Here is an 8,949-nt window from a genome sequence, read left to right as displayed (position 1 = left end):
ACTTTATTTTTCTGGGCTCCCAAATCACTGCAGATGGTGACTGCAGCCATGAAATTAAAAGACACTTACTCCTTGGAAGGAAAGTTATGACCAACCTAGACAGCAGATTAAAATGCAGAGACATTACTTTATCAACAAAGGTCCATCTAGTCAAGGCTATGATTTTTTCAGTGGTCATGTATGGATGTGAGAGTTGGACTATAAAGAAAGCTGAGCCCCAAAGAATTGATGCTTTTGAACTATGATGTTGGAGAAGACTCTTGAGAATCCCTTGGACTGCAAGGAGATCCAACCAGTCCATCCTAAAGGATACCAGTCTTGGGTGTTCATTGGAAGGACTGATGTTGAAGCTGAAACTCCAATACTGATGCCACCTGATGCGAAGAGCTGACTCACTTGAAAAGACCCTGATGCTGGGAAAGATTGAGGGCAGGAGGAGAAGGGGACGACAGAAGATGAGACAGTTAGATGGCATCACCAACTGAATGGACATGGGTTTGGGTGGACTCTGGGAGTTGGTGATGGACAGGGAGGCCTGGTGTGCTGCGGTTCATGGGGTCGCAAAGCATTGGACATGACTGAGTGACTAAACTGAACTGAACTGAACCCCATGTGGGTCTTAAGTGCTGAATTTTAGGATCAGTTCTTCCTTCCTTCTTCCTTTCCACTTCTAATCTCCTAGGTTAATATTTTGCAGCTTTTCAAATCCCTGTACACTGTTGGTGGGAATGTAAACTGGTGCAGCTACTATAGAAAACAATTTGGAGGTTCCTCAAAAAGCTAAAATAGAGTTACCTTTGATAGAGCAATCCCACTCCTGGTCATATATCTGGAGAAAACTATAATTCAAAAATACGCATGCACTCCTGTGTTCATAGTAGCACTATGAACAAGACATGAAAACAACTTAAATGTCCATCAACAGATGAATGGATAAAGAAGATGTGGTACATACACACAGTGGAGGATTGCCCAGCCACAAAATGAATGAAATGATGGTATTTGCAGCAACATGAATGAGTCTAGAGATTATTGTACAAAGGGAAGTAAGCTAGAGAAAGACAAATACCATATGATATCACTTATATGTGGAATCTAAAATAAGGGACAAATGGACTTATCTACAAAACAGAAACAGATGCAGACATAGACAATAGACTTGTAGTTGCCAAGGGTGAGAGAGTTGGGAGAGGGAAGGGCCTGGAGTTTGGGATGAGCAGATGCAAACTCTGTAGGATGGATAAACACTAAGGTCCTATTGTATAGCGCAGGGACCTACGTGCGGTATCCTGTGATACCTAATGGAAAAGAGTATGAATATATGCATGTAACTGAATCACTTTACTATACACCATATACTAATGCAGCATTGTAAATCAACTGTGCTTCAATAAACCCTGCTCCCCTAGCCTTCAACATCTCCATCCCTATGCTTATCCTCAGTCGAAGTCCTGGCTTCTTATTTAATCAAACAGATATAGTTTGAAGAAAGCATGTTCATGCCATTACCACCAGTTCTCCTGGCCTATCTGCATCTACGCCATCTATTCTGCCTTTGCAGATGAGTGGTCCTAGCTTCACTCCTGGCCAAGTCCTTCGGTGTTTACAAATTACACCCCCATCTGTGCTACAACTGCCCTTTCTATGCCATGTCATCAATTTTCATGCAAATTAAAGAGGCTGGTGGGGGAGGGGAAAAACAAGGAGGCACAAACATGCTTGAATTTGTAGGTATCACTAGGCGTCACTGTCTCATCCTGCCACCCTTTTAGCAAAACCTACAAAGGGGTTTCTATACTAGTTGTGCCCAATTCCTTCCCTTCGTTCCCCTGGAATCCACTGCAATTAGACTCTGGCCCTCGTGACAATCAGTACAGCTTTTTCTGTTGTCAGTGAAATACTTCTCAGTCCTCATGTTACTCTTCATGTCTAGTAGCGGCATTGATAGTCAATCCTTTCCTCTTTTCACGAACACCCTCTTCTCTTTGTTTCTAGGACTCTGTTAGTTTTCCTCCTATTTGCCAACAATTCCTCGTTAGTCTCCCTTTGCAGATTCTTCCTCACCTTCCCAATTTCTGAATGTTGGAGTCTCCAGGGCTCAGTCCTTGGAGCTCTTTTCTTTGCTTCTCCCTAAATGGCTTGGTTATTGATCACTCCTAGGAAATGGCAACCCACTCCAGTGTTCTTGCCTGGAGAATCCCATGGACAGAGAAGCCTGGTAGGCTGCAGTCCATGGGGTCACACAGAGTCAGACATGACTGAAGTGACTTAGCAGCAGCAACTTATATCTCTAGTTCAGACCTCTCCTCTGAAATTCAGACTCACCTATCCATTGTCTTCTTTTTAAATGAATGAACTTGGATCTCTAATATGTATCTCAAACTTCACATGACTAAAGCCAAATTTTTTATTACCCTCCCAACCTAGTTCTTCCTATATTGTCTGTGTCTCAGTAAATGGCAATGATTCTTTGCCTGGGCTTTGTCCTAAAACCTCAGCTTCTTTCTTGAGCCCTCGATTTCCTCAACAACTCTTGTCAGTGCTTCTTTTGAAATATGTTCAGAATCTGGCCACTTCTTGATCTATTACTTGGGTTCAGGTTACCATCTACATCAGATTCAAGTTACTAACCTGTACGGTTGCAACAGCCTCCCTAATATTCTATTTCACCATTGCCCTTGTGTCATCCATTCTCCACCAGGCAGCCAGAGAAATATTGTATTTTCATTTCTTTTAGTTTTTTTTTCAATTGAAGCATTGTTCATTTCCAATGTTGTGTAAGTTTCAGGTATACAGCACAGTGATTCAGAGAAGGAATATGGAGAAGGAAATGACCACCACTCCAGTATTCTTTCTTCATGGACGAGGAGCCTGGCAGGCTACAGTCCATGGGGTTGAACAGAGTAGAACCTGACTGAAGAGACTCGCATGCACGCACACATATATATACACATATGCATTCTTTTTCAGATTCTTTTCCATCGTGGCTTATCGCAGGATATTGAACATAGTCTCCTGTGCTGTGCACTAGGACCGTGTTTATCCATCCTGTATATAATAGGCTGCACCTGCTAATCTCAAACCCCGACTCCATCCCACCCCTAACACCCCTCCTCCTTGGCAACCGCAAGACTGTTCAGAGCAATATTTTTAAAGTGTAAATCAAACTATGCTTTCCCTATACTCAAAATCCTCCATGATTTCACACCTGTGATCCTCATCTGACTTCACCTCTGATCACTCGCCCCCCTGCTCATCTGAGTCCAGCCTCACTCATCTCCTTGATTTTCCCTAAACTTCCCACATCCCCACCTCAAACCTTCTGTGCTTTCAGTTTCCTCAGCCTTAAAAGTTCTTCCCCAATATGCCTATTACTCCTTTACTTCTTTCTTTTCTGTTCATGAGTTTCCCCTTGCCTTTGAAGCCTGTCCTGACTACCCCTCTTGCAGTCCTTCTCAACCTTCTTTGACTCTGCTTTTTTCATCAGACTCATCTCTACCTAATTGACCCACTGAATGTGGTTTTGATTGTGAGCCTCTTAAAGAAAGAGATTTCATCTTTTTATTTTCTGCCAATTCCCTAGTGCCAAGAATAATAGTAAGTTAGTTCAGTCACTCAGTCGTGTCCGACTCTTTGTGACCCCGTAGATGGCAGCACACCAGGCTTCCCTGTCCATCGCCAACTCCTGGAGCTTACTCAAACTCATGTCCATCGCATCAGTGATGTCATTCAACCATCTCATCCTCTGTCATCCCCTTCTCCTTCTGCCTTCAATCTTTCCCAGCATCAGGGTCTTTTCCAGTGAGTCAGCTCTTTGCATCAGGTGGCCAAAGTAATTGGAGCTTCAGCTTTAGCATCAGTTCTTCCAATGAATATTCAGGACTGATTTCCTTTAGGACAGACTGGTTTGATCTCCTTGCAGTCCAAGGGACCCTCAAGAGTCTTCTCCAACACCACAGTTCAAAAGCATCAATTTTTCAGCACTCAGCTTTCTTTATAGTCCAACTCTCACATCCATACATGACTACTAGAAAAACCATCCCTTGTTGGCAAAGTAATGTCTCTGCTTTTTAATATGCTATCTAGGTTGGTCATAGCTTTTCTTCTAAGAAGCAAGAGTCTTATCATTTTATGGCTGCAGTCACCATCTGCAGTGATTTTGGAGCCCCCCCCCCCATAATAAAGTCTGTCACTGTTTATGCCTAGAAAAATACCTGGGACATAACTAATGGTGCTGAATAAATATTTGTTGAATGAAAATGATGGATTGAAATTAAGTGGAATCCCCAAAATAAGACCAAAAAAGAGCATCCAGAAAAAGAAACCAAAATCTCTTGAAAATTAAAATATGACATTGCAATTAAAATCTATTAGACTAATCTGAAGATTCAGTGAAGTAAATTCTCCCCAAAATAGAAGAAAAAGCAAAAAAGATAGAAAATAGGAGAACAAATAAGAGAATTAAAAAAGAAAGGAAAATATCAAATACTGGAAATTCCAGAAAATGAGATAATGGAAAGAGAAGATGATCAAATAAAGAATCATTTCCCAGAACTGAAGGACACGTGTTTTCAGAATAATTTTCGCACCAAGAGAATACAAAATTACACAGCACTCATGTAAAGATGTTGGGCTTCAGCCAACAAAATATATACACATTTACCATTAGACCGAGCAGTCCTACTCTAAGGCTCTATTCAAAAGAGATACTTGCAAATGTGCCAAATGCCATAAGCATAAGGATATTTATTTTAGAGTTATTTGTAGTATTAAAAGACTGAAAACAATCCAGATGTTTATCAAGAGGAGAATGATGGCATAAGCTATTAAAAATTTTGATCATTAGAAGGAATGGGAATATGAATGGAAAGTTGGGTAACATTAAGGCATTATTATTTATTTTTATAGAGGTAATAATGATATCATAAATATGTTAAAAGAAAACTCATCTCTTAGAGACACATATTGAAGAACTGATGGTGAGATAATAGATGTCTTGCATTACCCTTAAAATATTCCAGAAAAATATTCAAACAAACTTGATGGAAAAAACAAAACAGGAAAAATGTTGTAATTGTTTAATCTGTATGATTAAACATGATTTCATGTCAGCATTCATTATGCTATTCTCTTTATTTTTGCATATATTTGGAAATTACTGTAATAAAAATAGCTATCTCCAAATGCAATGGATTTTTTAATTGACATCATTAATGTACATTATCCAGAAATTTGTGAATATAAGAGACAAAATAAAAGTCCTAGAAGCTGAGAGAGGGAGAGAACAGATCACATAAAAAGGATCAAGAATTACAAAAATTCAATCCATAGAAAGAAGAATTAAAATGACATTGGATTCCTAAATAGCAGATTCTACCCTAGAAGACAATGAAAACGTGTCTTCAAGATTCTGAGACACATATTTCTACTCACAGAATGGAGAAAATATCTGCTAATCATAAACTGATAAGAGACTTGTACCCAAAATATAAAAAGAACTTTCACAATTCAACAACATGAAGACAAATAACCCAATTAAAACACTAGCAAAGAATTTAAACAGGCTAAAAAAATTTTTCCAAAGAAGACATACAAATTTGGAAGTCAGCATGTGAAAAGATGCCCAAAATCATTAGTCATTAGGGGTTGCAAATCCAACCACCCTGAGACGCCACTTCATATCCACTGCGTGCTCAGTCATGTCCGACTCTTTGCGACCCCATGGACTGTCGCCCCCCAGGCTCCTTTGTCCATGGGATTTTCCAGGCATGAATACCGAGGTGGATTGCCCTTTTCTTCTCCAAAAGATCTTCCCAGTCCAAGGATCGAACCTGCATCTCCTATGTCTCCTGCATTGGCAGAGGGATTCTTTGACCACTGAGCCACCTGTGAAGCCTTCACAGCCACTAGGAAGGCTGTAACAAAAAAGACAGACCATAAAAAGTGCTGGCAGGGCTGTGGAGAAGGGGCAACCTACATGTATTATTGGCATGACTGCAAAATGGTAAAACTCTTTGGAAAACAGTTTGGCGGTTCCTCAAACTGTTAAACATGGAGCTACATGACCTGAAATTTCAGAGCTGAAAACATATATCCCCATAAAAACATGGACTTTAATTTTCATAGCAGCATTATTTGTAATCATCCAAAAGTGGAAACAATTCAAATGTCTATTAACTGATACATGAATAAACAAAATTGCTATATCCTTATAATGGAATATTATTTAGCCAAAAAAGGAAAGTATTATTAATATTACAATATGAATAAACCTTGAAACGTTATGCTAAGTGAAAAAAATCAGTCACAAAAAAGTACATATTTTATTAATCCATTTACATTAAACACCCAGAACAGGCAAATTCATACAAATTTAAGGATGAGTTATGTTTGCTAGGGGCGGAGGCAAGTGGCAAATGACTGTGCCTTAAGGTTTCTCTTAAAGGTAATGAAAATATTCAGGAATCAGATAGTGGTCATGACTGTACAACCCTGTGAATATACTAAAAACCATTTGATTGTGTACTTTAAATGGATGTGTGAATTATATCTCAATTAAGTGTTATTTTAATATTTTTGACGGCATGATCACAGATGTCAGGGGGGTCTGTGGCTCATTTGTTAGCATGCACTCTGACTTGTCTGTTGATTGACCAAAGCTATTAAAAAATGTTCAAGTAGGCTGCAGGGTTTACTTACTAATCTAGAAGTACTTGGCTATCTTGCATTTGCAAATGTTCCCAATCAAGTCTGTACTAATGATTCAAAGTCCATGTTCACAGACTACTCTTGACTGATCTTCAATTCAAAATAATTTTACATAGAACAGAGAAAACTAAAAAAGCTTTCCAAATCGAGGCTTAAAGAGCTAAGATTAAAGGAGGGATCAAACTGCGACTTACAGCAATGGTTACAGCAAGATATGGTAATATAGTCAACCATGTATTACACTGATGAGCAGCTCAAATGATATCTGCGTGATGAACATGTTTAGAACAGACAGTCATGTCACAGAGAACATGACGCATTGTTGTTTTACACTACTTCATCTTTTGAACATGAACTTAAATTCTGTGAAGCTAAGTTTATGAAGATAATGACATGAACTCTGTACTTGTAATTGCATAAGTTGACAACCTCATTGATAAAATGAGAGCCATTGAAGAAATACATTCTTGATAAAAACAGAAAACATAGCATCAAATGTTATCAATTCCCAGAAGAATCAGATGAAGAGTTTAAAGATCAGACTGGGCTCTCTCAAGTCTTAGATCCTAACTTTTGTGGTAGGATCCAATTTCTGTAGATGGACATGAATGTCGAGGAGTTAGAAGTCATTGCTCTCTATGGGGCTTTGTGGGCATGAAGACTCCAGGACAATACGACGGTGGCTGAGCACAGCAGTCATTGCTTACCCACAGACCTCGAGGGACTAGCCAAGGACTTTCAGTTTGAAAACTTTTACTCTGAAAGGCTTTAAAAAAAAATAAGAAAAAAGTGAAGACATGAATAAAGACCGCACTTCACTGAAAGAAGTGAATGCACATGAGTTCCATGAACGCAGGTATGGATGCAGAAACAAAGACAGGGAGAAAATGGAGAGAACTGTGTCGTGACCACCTGTGTAAGGGAACTGCCAGAGCAGGAAGGCTGTTGTTCATGTGGTCATTGGAAGAATGCCCATCCTTTTAACAGTTCCTATGGAATTAAATTTTGCTTTCACCTTTAGATGAAAAATAAAAGCATCTTTTGTCTAAAAAAGTACTTTAACATTATTTATCATTGTTACATTTTTCAATTGTGCTATAAATGTCTTTTCACTTTTCTTCTTATTTAACCATGAATGCTGAAGTTGGTTTTCAATAACAGCTCAGACAGTATCATTAATAATTAATTTGAGGTCAATAGACCTAACTAGCAAATCATTGATTTGAAAAGTGAAAGTGTTCGTTGTTCAGTCATGTCCAGCTCTTTGCAACCCCATGGTCTGTAGCCCACGAAGCTCCTCTGTCCAGGGGATTCCCCAGGCAAGAATACTGGAGTGGGTTGCCATTCCCTTCTCCAGGGGATCTTCCCAACCCAGAGTGCGAACCTGGGTCTCCCACATTGCAGGCAGATCCTTTACCATCTGAGCCACCAGGGAAGATCCTAGGGGATTCGAACAATTGATTTACATCAAGAAAAAAATTCATTAAGTCAGACAAAGACAAATGTCACATATCTTTTATTTGTGAAGTCTAAAAAAATGATACAAATGAACTAATTTACAAAACAGAAATAGATTCACAGACATAGAAAAAAAAATTATGGTTACCAAGAGGGAAAGAGGGTACAGGAAGGGTAAATTGGGAATTTGGGATTAACATATACAACCAACTATAAAATAAATAAACAAGGATTTTTTTAAAAATACTTTTACAATTTCACTTTAGTTAAGTCTTGTACAGGATTACTAAATACCATTAAGAGTTATACCATCTATATCCTAATAAGAATTGAAAATTTACATTCCAGTTGACTATTTAGCTTAAACAGTTTAATTTCACTTCAATATCTATAGAGCCTATTAAGGCTAGATGGGCACATCCCTATCTTTCATGTTATCCTTAACCTCTTTATCCTGAGAGAAGAGGCTTAGCTTCTTCTTTAGTTCTGTAATTTCTTTTCTTGCTCTATACTCAGTATTTTGTAATAACCTATAAAGGAAAAAATCTGAAAAAAAAAAAATATATATATATACATATATATCTCGATCAGTTTGCTGTACACCTGAAACTAACACAACATTATAAATCAACTATACTTCAATTTAAATTTTTTAATTACAAAAAATTAAAAATTCATTTTTTACTTCAGTTGTTTTTGAGAGGCAGGATTTCTATCTGCAGATTCAGAAACACTGGCTGATGGGGGTCCAGGATGAGATCATCACTCACCATAATGTTCCAT

The sequence above is a fragment of the Bison bison genome, unplaced genomic scaffold, assembly GCF_000754665.1.
Source record: "Bison bison bison isolate TAMUID 2011002044 unplaced genomic scaffold, Bison_UMD1.0 scf7180017864270, whole genome shotgun sequence".
NCBI classification, from domain to species: domain Eukaryota; kingdom Metazoa; phylum Chordata; class Mammalia; order Artiodactyla; family Bovidae; genus Bison; species Bison bison.
This window is presented reverse-complemented; position numbering follows the sequence as displayed.